This window comes from Adiantum capillus-veneris, chromosome 8 (genome assembly GCF_014529385.1).
Source record: "Adiantum capillus-veneris isolate H3 chromosome 8, ASM1452938v2, whole genome shotgun sequence".
Taxonomy (NCBI): Eukaryota; Viridiplantae; Streptophyta; class Polypodiopsida; order Polypodiales; family Pteridaceae; genus Adiantum; species Adiantum capillus-veneris.
Window position 1 is genome coordinate 125,947,273 of NC_140938.1, and position 12,941 is coordinate 125,960,213.

At 42.3% G+C, this 12,941-nt stretch overlaps 1 pseudogene; it reads right to left on the minus strand.

The window, feature by feature from the left end:
* Positions 1–4,015: 4,015 nt before the first annotated feature.
* LOC147452914 (histone H3.3-like) lies at positions 4,016–5,920 on the minus strand (annotated as a pseudogene).
* Between the last annotated feature and the right edge of the window lie 7,021 nt (positions 5,921–12,941).

Sequence of the window (12,941 nt, forward strand, 5' to 3'; positions counted from 1 at the left end):
GTATTTTCCACCATACTACTACAAAAGATTTGCACTCAACTACTCAATGAAAAGAATCAATGATACCACTGCTACAGACGGAAAGCGCGGTTGCCCTGCAAAATACGTAAATAACACGTTGCAATCCATGAAAAGCACAAATCGGTATACCTGGCACATCCACGAGTACGTAACCAATGTTGCACATGAACAAAGAGAGAATGAGAGTGAGAGAGAGCACGTGCAGGCGCACCTCCTAGAACGGAGTGCACGCAAGAGAGAAGGGAGGAGAGAAGAGAAGAAGAACGCGCTATGCTGCAACAGCTATATCCTATCGCTTTTACTCCTTGGACAGAGTCTATTGTACCAGCGTCCCTATGTTTCAACGTTTGCATTATCATCGCCAGCATCATCTTCATTATCATGAATATCCTGATCATCTGGCTGAAGGCAACCACTACACTCGAGTGCTGGACTTCTCTAATGGTGAGTTACAGAACACATGCGAGCAGCTATGCGCATGGACCCGTGAGAGTACTATAGGCTAGCCACTTACAAAAAGAGCAAGCTGCACCTCAGACTTTGTGGGTGGTTGCATGAGAATTGCGCCCTCAACATTAAGGGTAGCGTCTAGTGTTGGCAGGGGAGAGAGTAGGAACCAATGCAGAGGTGGCCTTTGAACGTGACAGGGAGAGAGATAGAGGGAGAGAGTGCGACTATGTGTTGTGGCCACAGGGGAGGGAGAGAGGGTTGGTATGGAAGTGCAGAGATCAAGGCTAGTTGACGGTGCCACCAAACACTACGTGATACTGGAGATGAGGTGGGTAGACCAGGGGCGGCTGATTGTGTTCAGTGCCGTCCATGCAAGCCATAGAACCGCATGTAGTTGGAGAGAGAAAGTAAGAGAGATAAAAACAGGGACTTCCCGCCAGTAGACCAGCGAGAGAAAGACTGCATGGTGGTTGTGGAGAGCAACAAAGGAAGACAGGAACTAACTTATGGCTATGCAGATCGTTAACACATCCATTTATCAAAGATAAGTTCTCTCATGATATCATTATTGGTGTACCTATTTTTTATTTCTTTTTCTCTTTATCATTTCTAGATAGGTTGCATCTTTTTATCACATTTCAAGTTGTCTACGATTTAGCTGCTCATATTTATGCATAGTTATTTAATTCAAATAATTTTATTATAAGAAATTGCTACTAATGATATGTTAGTAAGGATTTCAATAGTGAGATCGCCTAATGGCTTTCAAAAAGAGAGAAACTATTTAAAGAAAAAACAATAGAAGAAGAATTTGAGGTGTTGTGTCATATGAAAGACCTTTTCGATGAGGTTTGAACTCAAGGTTGACCACTCAAGCAAAACATGGAATAAACATTCTATAGATGATTGCAAAAGCAGAAGAGTGGCAATCATACAGGACACCTTGCAACCACCGAGGGAGATGATGAACATCATTGTAGCGCATGTTATGGAATTGATATCTTATTATTTCTTGCAGCTGTGACAGGTGGAAAAGGCTTGACCGAGCTAGGCCTATGCATACGGAAATATATTTCATGTATTATTCAAGTGCTCTTTATGAGCTTCGGCCATTTATGACCGGCCGGCCAGTTTGTACTCAATTTGACCATTCAAGAAATCTATAAATGAAATACGTGCAAGAGGGAAATGGTCACTCTTGCACAGGGGGAGTTGCACCCAGTGTCTACCTTATTCTTCTCTCCTCTCCACTTCTTCTCTCTCGCCATGCCGGTGTAGCACTCCGCTCTAGGAGGTGCGCCTGCACGTGCGTTCTCTCTCTCTCTCTCTCTCTCTCTCTCTCTCTCTCTCTCTCTCTCTCTCTCTCTCTCTCTCTCTCTCTCTCTCTCTCTCTCTCTCTCTCTCTCTCTCTCTCTCTCTCTCTCTCTCTCTCTCTCTCTCCGCTTATGGCCTTGATTTTCTGCTGACGAGTCTCGTAGCACACAGAATCGAGGCCATAAGTGAACAGAGAGAGAAAGAGAGAGAAAGAGAAAGACAACGCACGTACAAGCGCACCTCCTAGAGCGGAGTGCTACACCAGCACGGCGAGAGAGAAGAAGTGGAGAGGAGAGAAGAATAAGACACTGGGTGCAATATCCCCCCGTGCAAGAGTGACCATTTCCCTCTTGCACGTATTTCATTTATAGATTTCTTGAATGGTCAAATTGAGTACAAACTGGCCGGCCGGTCATAAATGGCCGAAGCTCATAAAGAGCACTTTAATAATACATGAAATATATTTTTGTATGCATAGGCCTAGCTCGGTCAAGCCTTTTCCACCTGTCACAGCTGCAATAAATAATAAGATATCAATTCTATAACAGTGTGTGTGGACCACTGCGGAGGACCTGGTAGCAGAGCAGCTGCATGTGGTTGAGGAAGAATTCCAAGCCACAGAAGCCAAGGTTGAGGCTGCTAAGATGCCTATGCCACTACGCAACCCCCCATCTGATGATCCAAAGCTCGTAGCTGTAGTGCATGGGAGCATTGTCTTGGACGGAAAGGGCAACAGGGAGGAGGACAACAAGGAGCGGGAGGTAAACTCTATCCTAATTTTCATGTTATTTTTTTATCCTTCATTGTTGTTTTTCTCAACCTTGATTGGTTTATGATAGGACGTCGTGGAGGTTGATGATTTGCAGCAAGAACAAGTGGTAGGCGGACGAGCTTTGTACCTCAGTCTTCCCTTGCGCGTTACCTAGGACAACTCCCCCCTGGAGATGTTTCTATTTTCCATAATGGGTTTACTCCTCAAGGCCAAATTATGACATGGTCATTGGAAGCTTTGAGCAAGGTTTTGTGTTTGAGCAGCATTGCTCAAATTGCGCATCTTGTGTTCCTAGTGTGTAGATCCCTTGTATGCAGAGCATTTGGCATTAGATTCCATGGTAAAGTGCTTGCCTAGATAGGGATACATGCTTCCATTGGCTCAACTGACCCAGAGGCCATAGTGCAGTCCCTCTTGACTGGGGAGTTGCCTTACCCACAAGAGAGGCGCCAGAAAATGGTCAAGAAAATTATGAACTCCTCAGATGCATGATGTAAAATCAACTTTTTGGAAGTAATAAAAAATATTTCAAATTGTCTCTCTATCTTATACATTTTCTAAATGTGATTTGTCAATCTTGAAAATTGTTATAATTGGTGATATGTTTCAATAAGCTGTGTCTTTTTTGCTTGAAGTAACAACACAGCGGAAGTTGGAGACACATGATACGCCTTTCAACTTACCTTAATTCTGGGGAAAGTATAAAACACATCTGAGTGAAAAGAAGTGGTATCTCTATAGTAATGTTGCAAAAAAAATTTCTTTCACTTAATCTATATTTTCTCAGTATCCCCAGGGGCAAAGAAGCCTACCAAGTGCAAAAAAAAGGGTGGCCACAAGGGCGCGCAAATGGCCCATCCATCAATTTTGGATGGCCAATTTGCACGCACTTGTGGCCACCCTTTTTTTTGCATATGGAACCTATGTTTGCACTCAAGGACACTAGAAAAGGTGAGATCAACTCAGAATTTAAGTTTTCAAGCACATTATCACCTCCTTCAGCTCTACCTAATAGTTCCCTGCACCAAAAGGCCCAATTACATGGGACGGTTGAAAAATCTAGTTTAATGTTGCATAAACACTTGGTTTCACTATATGTTAACTTTTTTGGTATCCTATGGGGTAAACAAAGCTAGAAAGTGTAAAAAAAATAGTGGCCACAAGGGCACGCAAATAGATCATCCAAAACTGATGGATGGGCCATTTGCGTGCCCTTGTGGCTACCATTTTTTGCACTTTCTAGGCTTGTCTGCCCCATAGGATACCCAAAAAGTTAATATTTGATTTATATTCAACTCTTCATGTTCAGAAGCAATAAACTCAAAACACATGGATAATAGACACAGTAGACACAACTATTAATCATTTTGTCATTGCAAAGTCATCTCATTACAAAGATAAGGGTGTGCAATACAAAAAGAGGGGTAACTTTGGCTAATGCTCGAAGTCCCGTCACAATCAACGTACAAGATGCATATCTTTTGGCTGTATTGTCACTCGCTTTGCATGAATGGCACATAGGTTCCAACACCGAAATGATGTGGGCCTCTACAGCTTCTTGAATAGCCTCTAGCACTATTGTTTGCATTCGATACTGATTTGCATAGCTTTAAAGCACCTCCTTCACTGTGCGAGCAAAGGGGGCACGCCAAATTAAAATCTCTATAGTCTTCTAGTAGTGCCAGATTTTTGCAAATGCCCTTGCTATTTTTCGGCGCCGTTGCGATTGTCTTGGGGCACTTGCACATTTGTTGGCTGGCGGGCGTTTAGGCTTCTTGAAAAACTTTGACTTGCACCTGTTTTACATGCTTAGGGGCTAGATCTGCAGTCTCTTCTGATTCATCCTCTTCCCTTAGCTCCCGATTATCTTGTGATGTCTGGAGAGGTCCCTGGTCTCGAGGTAGTGTCTTCCCCCCAACGGGCACCCGGTGTGTGCGGGGTATATCAGTTGGCTGCCACAGTGGCTCTGCCAAAAGATATGCATCTTGCACGTCAATTGCGACGGGACTTCAAGCATTAGCTGACTTTCTGTATTGCACACCCTTATCTTTGTAATGAGATGACTTTGTAATGAATGGTGCATAGGTTGGTATCTTCCAACACCGAAATGATGTGGACCTCTGCAGCTTCTTGAATAGCCTCTAGCGCTATTGCTTGCATTCTATACTGATTTCCATAGCTTTGAAGCACCTCCTTCACTGTGCGAGCAAAGGGGGTGCGTCCAATTAAAACCTCTGTAGTCTTTTGGTAGTGCCGGATTTTTGCGAATGCCCTTGCTATTTTTCGGTGCCGCTGTGGTTGTCTTGGGAGCACTTGCACATGTGGTGACTGGCGGCGTTTAGGCTTCTTGAAAAACATTGACTTGCACCTGTTCACATGCTTAGGGGATGGATTTGTAGACTCTTCTGATATATCCTCTTCCCTTGACTCCCAATTATCTTGTGCTATTGGGAGAGATCCCTGGCCTCGAGACAGTGTCTTCCCCCCAACGAGCACCCGGTGTGTGCACGGTATATGAGCTCGCTACCATGGTGGCTCTGTCTCTGATCCAGTGTTTTGTATGGACCACGCGAGTCTTGGATTGTCTTGCTTGTGATTTGTGGCGTGGCGGCTCCTCCCTATCAAACTCTAGTGTTTGTTGGGCCTCTTCTTCTCTCCAGCGCTGGGCGCGTTGCTTCATTCTTCATCTAGGTGTTTCTTCTTGTGGACGTAAAGATTCTTCAGCCCTCGATGACTCTTGTGCCCTACTACCATGCCCACTACTAGAGGAGTTCCTAGAACGACCAGGTGTTTGCGGCCGTTTTCTTGTGCCTTTGAGCCATGGCGGCTTCTCACATCCTTGGAGGGTGTTTTTGCTGGCAGGCGGATTCTCTTTTGTGGTTTGTTTGGTGCGTGCCATTTGGTATGGTAAGAGTTCGCCTGTGCTTAAGAAATGAGTGGTTTATGAGAGCATGCAACATTTATAAGGGCCCATTTAGAAAGGGCCCTATTCACACTAATTTTGGAAAAAAAACTATTATTTTTTAAATGAACATGTCGTTAAGAGTTCGACCCTGCGTTCACGTGTAGTCACTCGTGCAGAATCCACTTTGACCCTTGTCACACTCTGTATTGGTGCCATGCAGCATGCTTGGCGGGGCCTTGCAAAATTTTCCATTTGTTGCTATGCTCTTGACAACTCCATTTCCACACTTCAATAGCAATCTTGGATTGTCGAGCATGCTCCGTTGTGAGCTTACGAGCAAATGTTGTGTGAAAAAACCACTTGAATATCTCCTCCAAATTATTGGATTGCATCATTCCACCACCATGTCGAGTATTTTTGAAGTACACCCCCCTTTCTCGATAATGGGACTTCTCCATGCCTTGATGCTAAAAATTTCAAGCGATCCATATTTGTGCATAAAAAATGCACCATACGCAAGCAAGATATGTTGTTCACATGAGTAAACAATCCACATTATTTAATGAAAACAATCCCTTGTAATAAATTCACCACGTAACATGGCTTACCATGTAATGTGTGAGGTTATTTTCACCCCAAGAAAGGGTGAAGATCTTGGTAAAATTTGCCAAGGCTTCTTGAAATGATTGGCGTTGTTCTTTTGTTGTGCTATTGAGGCTCATAAGCTTGACCATTTTATCAGAATGTGCCCAAACTTACTTGCACTTGTTTACAAGCTCGTCATTTGAATCATTGTCAGTAGTAACTTTGCATAACTCCTTCCAAAGCTCCCAAAGGTTACCTGCCTGTTGATTGGAGCTGTTTTGAGCAGCATATCGACCTAGGTTTCCTTGTGAAACTTTTTTCAAAAAGTGTTTAGCTTTTTGTCCACTCATTGACACTTGTTGAGCAATTTCATGGGCCTCCCTTGTGTTCTTTTCAGCCACAATAGACACATTTCCACTGTGACAGCCAATGGAATTCAAGAGTGCCTCCACTCTTTCAATCGCTTCCTGGGACTTTTTCAATGGTTTCATTGTGAAAGCATAGTCAATGTGGAGCTTCAATAGCCTATCAAAAATGTGCATGAATGCGTGTAATGTACAAAAATATACATTCCATAGTGGAAATGGAAATATTGGATTCCAAGCATGGTCCTTTTAAGCACGGTCTAGGGCATTGAGCATGGGACACCGCAGAATAGATGCTTACCATTATCTACCTTCATCTCCAACATCACAACAATCCAACCCTTGTTCTCCATGCCCTTGTTATGGAAGCATGGAACCGACCTTTGCAGTGCTCTTGTGTGATTTTTTTCCGTTAGGTTTGTACCCTCGAGTGCAAAATGGACAAGGCATGAGAGAAGAAGCCCCTTGTTTGCAGCCAAGCAAACACTTTATGGTCTTCAAGTCCCCACCTAAGTGCCACTCCACATCATAGCTACCAAAACCCTCAACCTCTAACTTTTGACTTGCAATTTGGGAGTGTATTACTTCTGTGATCCATGGAGTTCTCTCAAAAATCCATGAAAGTACTCCATTGGTCTCTTTGGGCACCTCAATAGCACCCAAGCACCAAACGTCTTTCTCTGATTGCACATTTAAAGACGGGGTGGGAGATGGCTCGACTGAATCCCTTCGCTTGGTTTGCGAAAGGGCCTCATTCATTAGAGTGATACTGAGCCTCTCTAACCTTTGACCTCTCACTATTTGACACTCATTGAGTTTCATCACAAAAGCGACCTTTGTGCCAAGCACTACAAAATAAATAGTGCCAAGACCTTATACTTCAAAGTCTATGATAAGAACACAACCAAAAGAAAAAAGTATAGTGTGTCACCTTCTTCAGGTAATTTGTAAAATTTAAGCATGGCTTGTTGAAGTCCTCTACAGCTCACAAAAATATTGTTCCACATTGTGTAAGGGAAGCCCTTCTCCGAAGGTCTTATGGATTGTTTCTTACCTTTTCCCCTTGCCTTTGTTGTGCACGCAGCATAAAGGGAAGTTGGCATTGTGTCCTTAATGTGTAGGTATGTCCGAATGTGAGAGAACACATCTTCGTTTGTGGCCTTCTTTGCGAGGTTGACCTTGTGCGGAATGGGAAATAGGTTTTCCACAATGCCATGATCTTTGAGGGAATCCTTTAGGAGTTGACAAATAGCCTAATAGGCTTTGGTGCTGATTCCAGCCTCATCACAAGCTTGTTGCACGTCATCATCACTAACCACATTTCTCAATTTATGCATAAGGTCCTTGGTGACTGCATCCTTAATGTGCTTACCTCCAGGTGATTGTAAGATAGAAATCACATCCTGGGTATTGAGACAACTAGTGAGAAGGTTGACTCGATGATCTTGGCATGTTCTACCGCATGCCTCCTCGATGAAGTTTCTAGTAACCAATAAAAATAAATGTTAGAAAATAGTGTGAAGTAAGAATACATCATGCAAGTAAAGACCAAATCACTTGTGGCTGTCACTCATTGTTTGCGTGCTCCACCCAAATGTGCAAGAGTTTCAATAGATGAATACATGTGTTTGCATTCTCTTGCACCAAGGGGTGTTTCTTTCAAGTATGTGATGGTGTTGGCAAGCTTCATAATGTGGGATTTCTTTTCCTGCGTTTGTTGTTGAAGAGTTTCAGCCACCTTCTCCAAAGAGGCAATACTCTCTTATAATGCCTCCATATATGCAAAGAAGCACCTGAACCCATACACAACCGCTTGCAATAGCCTAACAAGCCTGCTTCTCCCCTCCCAAGATATTGAAGAGATGTCAAAAGGATAGCAAAGGATGGATGGAAGCGGCTTATAGGATAGTAAGGTAAAAATGTTCGTCCACCCAAATATCAACATTGGTCTTACCAGCAGCGCGACGTTCCTGTGATGACCTTTGATCACCCTTATATGCCCCTTCGGTGCAAACACCGTGGGTAACGAATACGCATGCTTTTGGTGTGAGAAGTAGGTGGTGGTGGAAGCAAACAATTTGTGATGTTCGTGAGCACCATGGAAGCTATTGCATGAGGAAGCAAAGGATGAAAAGATAGAGGGGGAGGGGGAGGGAGAGGGAGGAAGATGGGAGGAGAGAAGAGGGGAGGGGGGGGAGGGAGAGATTGGGGAGGAAGAGGAAGGTAGGGACAGGGAGGGAAAGGAGAGGGAGAGAGGAGGGAGTAGGAGGAGAGAACAAAGTGTTTTTTACTTTTTGGTGGAAAAGTTTTTTGAAAAAATGGACTTTCTAGGCTTGTGGATTAAAAAAAGGGTCAAAAATTGATTTTTGGATATGTATATATGTTGGGAGAGTGTTTTAAGTAAAAAATAAGTAAAATTGAGTTTTTTTTCTTTGAAGTCAAATTTTGACTCTTAGTGACCCACATTTTTGCTGATGTGGTCACACCCCTATACTTCCTTCACTTTAAAAAAGCTAGAGAAAGAAAGTAACCCCTTAAGTCCACATCCTACATTTGTGTATAAAAAAAAGGCTAGAAAAGCTTACTCAAAACTACCTTCTTCAATGCCCTTGTCCCCTTAACCCCACACAACATTAGCCTTAATCCCTAAAAATTAGGATTCCTTACAAGGCCCATGCAAGGTCCATATTTCTCCTAATGAGAGGAAGATTAGGTAGAGGTAGAGAAGTGGGATAGAGAGAGAGAGAGAGAGAGAGAGAGAGAGAGAGAGAGAGAGAGAAGTGAGAGGAAGATTAGGTAGAGGTAGAGAAGTGGGATAGAGAGAGAGAGAGAGAGAGAGAGAGAGAGAGAGAGAAAGAGAGTGAGAAAGAAAGAAAATATAAAGAGAAAGTATAGAGAGAGAAAAATAGAGATTAGCGTGATTAGAGAGAGGAAAAGAGAGAGATGTATAGGAGATGACTTTTGTTGTATACTTTTAGGTGTAGGTAATCCATATGTCAGTGTGTAGATATGTATCCATATACCATATGAGTGTGTGTATATATGGACGTATGTAGGCACTAAGTAAGGGAGCATAGCACCTGATGATTGAACGCTTCTTCTTGAATATAGTCTCTTTTAATGGCATTACGATAGAGATTCAATCATATATGGATTACTGCAATGTACCCTTGGTTTAATCACAATTGACATTGTGATAATATCTAAAGAGGTGCCACTAAACTGTTGGCACTACGTCTAGCCCTTACTTATGTCTAAAAGTATGTATGTATGCATCTATATATGTCTCTACGTGAGTGTGTGTCTATATATGTATGCATATGTGTACGTATCTCTATGAGTGTGTGTATATATATATATATGTACGCATGCATGTATATACATATGTGTGTGTGTGTGTGTGTGTGTGTGTGTGTGTGTGTGTGTGTGTGTGTGTGTGTGTGTGTGTGAGAGAGAGAGAGAGAGAGAGAGAGAGAGTGAGAGTGTATACACATAATCTACACCTATTCTACCTCTCTCTCTACATATTTATGTGTGTGTATATATGTATGCATGTATATACGTATATGTGTGTGTTGGTGTGTGTATGAGGGAGTGAGTGTGTGTATACACCTAATATACACATATTCTACCTCTCTCTACACCCTCTCTATCTACCATGACTAGGTAGAGAAGTAAAGGTGTGTAGATTAGGTAGAGAAGTAGAGATGTGTAGATTAGGTGTAGAGAGAGAGGTAGATAGATGGATAATGATCTATCTACCCATCTCTTTACACCTAGTATCTATGTAATCTACTTCTATTTACACCCTCTCTCTGTGCCCTCTCCATCTATACCTCTCTCTAGGCCCTCTCTACCTAACTTGGGTAGAGAGGTAGAGGCGTGCATATTAGATGTAGAGTGACAGAAAGAGAGACTAGAGACTAGAGAGAGAAAAGAGATATTGGCATGATTAGAGAGAGAAAAAGAGAGGGTGTAGATAGATTTGTATAGTATTACTTTTGGTGTATATACTTCTGTGTAGGTAATCCATATGTGAGTGTGTGTATATATGCATGTATGTAGGCACTACGTCAGGGAGCATAGCACCTAATTGTTGAATGCTTCCTCTCAAGTATAGTGTCTTTTTAATAGTGGCATTACAATAGAGATCCCCTCATGTATGGATTACCACAACAAACCCTTGGTTTTACAATGATTGAGATTGTGAGGATAAAAGAGGTGTCAATAAACTATTGACACTACTAGCCCCTACTTATTTCTAATATTATGGCCATTGTCTATGTATTTAACTATAAGTGTATATATGCACCTTTGTATATATATCCATATGCGAATGTGTAGATATGTATGCATGTATATACGTATCTATGTGAGTGTGTGTATTTATGTGTAAGCACTAAGTAAGGGAGCATAGCACTCGATGGTTGAATACTTCCTCTCGGGTATAGCCCTTTTTAATCATGGTGTTGTGATAGAGATCCACTCATGTATGGATTATCACAATGTACCCTTGGTTTTACCACGATTAAAATTGTGATGATATCTAAAAAGGTGCCATTGGACTATTGGCACCACTATCCCCTACTTAGGTCTAATAGTGTATATGTATCCATGTATATACATATATAAATGTGTGTGTGTGCACGTGTATGTGTATAAGAGAGAGTGAGTGTGTATACACCTAATCTAAAAATATTCTACATCTCTCTATTCATCCTCTCTATCTAACTTGATTAAATAGAGCTCCAAGGGTCACATATGCCTCATTACCAATGGTCAAGGGAAAGGGTGACTTCACAAAATGGAGAAAGGTACAGTGATCAGGAATAGATTTTGGACTCTTGTGTAGCTCACCATGTCATGTGTGCTAAGCCATGTGCCCTCATATGCTTTATATGATGGCTAGACTGTTGGCTGTAGAAGAAATGGTTTTCACACCAATTGTCGATATAGGCCAAAGGCCACAATCCCAATAGCTTAGAGATACTCTTTTGCATTTCTTCTCAAAGCCACTCAAATCCCAAAATGATCCTTTCCCGATGCTTAATCTCCCCTGCCATTTTCAAGGTCAAAGGGAGATTTTATCTAATCCAACTCTGTAACCACATCATAGAGTACACTCTACTTTGTTGCCCCTACTAATTTGCAAGATTCCTTTACATCCATTATTTGGCACCTTGATTTCTCAGCTTTTTAATGTGAGTATTGCTTCAATTCCAAAGATTAGGATGCCTTTAGGATATAAACTTGTCACTTTGGTTTGGAGTTTGCATTTCATGGAATCTTCCAAGATCCGATTCACTCAACCGTTTGGGTCCTAAAACTCCAGGCCTTCAAAAGGTTGTCCCACTCGAATCAAACCCAAGCTGGCAGACGGCGACATTCTTGGAGCGCTGCCCGAAGACAAACGAGCGGTTACCTCACATTGTCTTAATTATGAAGACACAAGTTTAAAAAAAAGATATGGAGCCCTTACCACTTCAGTTTGTCCAGCTGTCGTGCTGCTCTTTGTGTGGCGTGGACATGCAGCACCTTGTCCATTGCTATACCTTGTGTTTTATTACTCGTGCCATGCCAGTTTCCATGCTCCCCTCAATTCCTTTCTTATACCCCCCCCCCCCCCCCCCCCCCCCCACCACCACCACCACCTCTTTCCTTTAGAGTTTATCTTGTTATCCAGCACAAACTAATTCCTTAATGCCACATAAAGAAGGGTTTTCATTCCTTTGATTCTTTAAAAGATGCCAAAGTGATTGCATTTACAAAACATGGTTCTAGAATCTATTGCTCGATGTTTTGAAACATAGGTTTATGGCGACAGTTGGCTCTCCTAGTGTTTTATCTTTTGGTTGGGCTATTTTCACAATACCCATGCAGAGACACGAGACATTGTAATGTTCCTAGTCTTGGAAGGCAAGAGAAGTGTTTGCCACAACACCCACTATGCCTTAGTTTTCCCAGGAAGACATTTGAGTTCAGAATAGGCAGAAGCAAAAGAGGAGTACTCAAAAGCAACCAATGGTTATAAGACAAGGAGGCAAAGGGTTTCACACCATGTGATGATAGCAACACAATCTCATGCCAACCCACCATAGAGAATTTCCTTTCCTTCTTTCAAAACCCCCCCAAAAAAGACCTTCCAGCCCCCCCAAAAAGACCTTCCATCCTCCACATTATGCAAAAGTTGTCCACTTGTTTGCCACACATGCAAAATAACTCCAAATCTATTTTTTTAGCATTTTTCATATTATTTCAGCATTTTTCAGCTTCTCTTTTCCACCAGGTAGTGTGAACAAGGGGGCAGTAGAAGAGCCTCTACATAATGACTTTTGGCTGGAACTTGCACTTTTGGGTTGCCTCTTTTGGCCACCTTGTGAACCCAGCCTTATTAGCCCGTCTAAGCTAATGGCAAATGTTCATTCTCCCTAACTAGCTTGGTTGGATGTGAACTTATAGTGCGAAAAGAGAGGCTTGTAGGTATTTCCTCTCTCTCTCTCTCTCTCTCTCTCTCTCTCTCTCTCTCTCT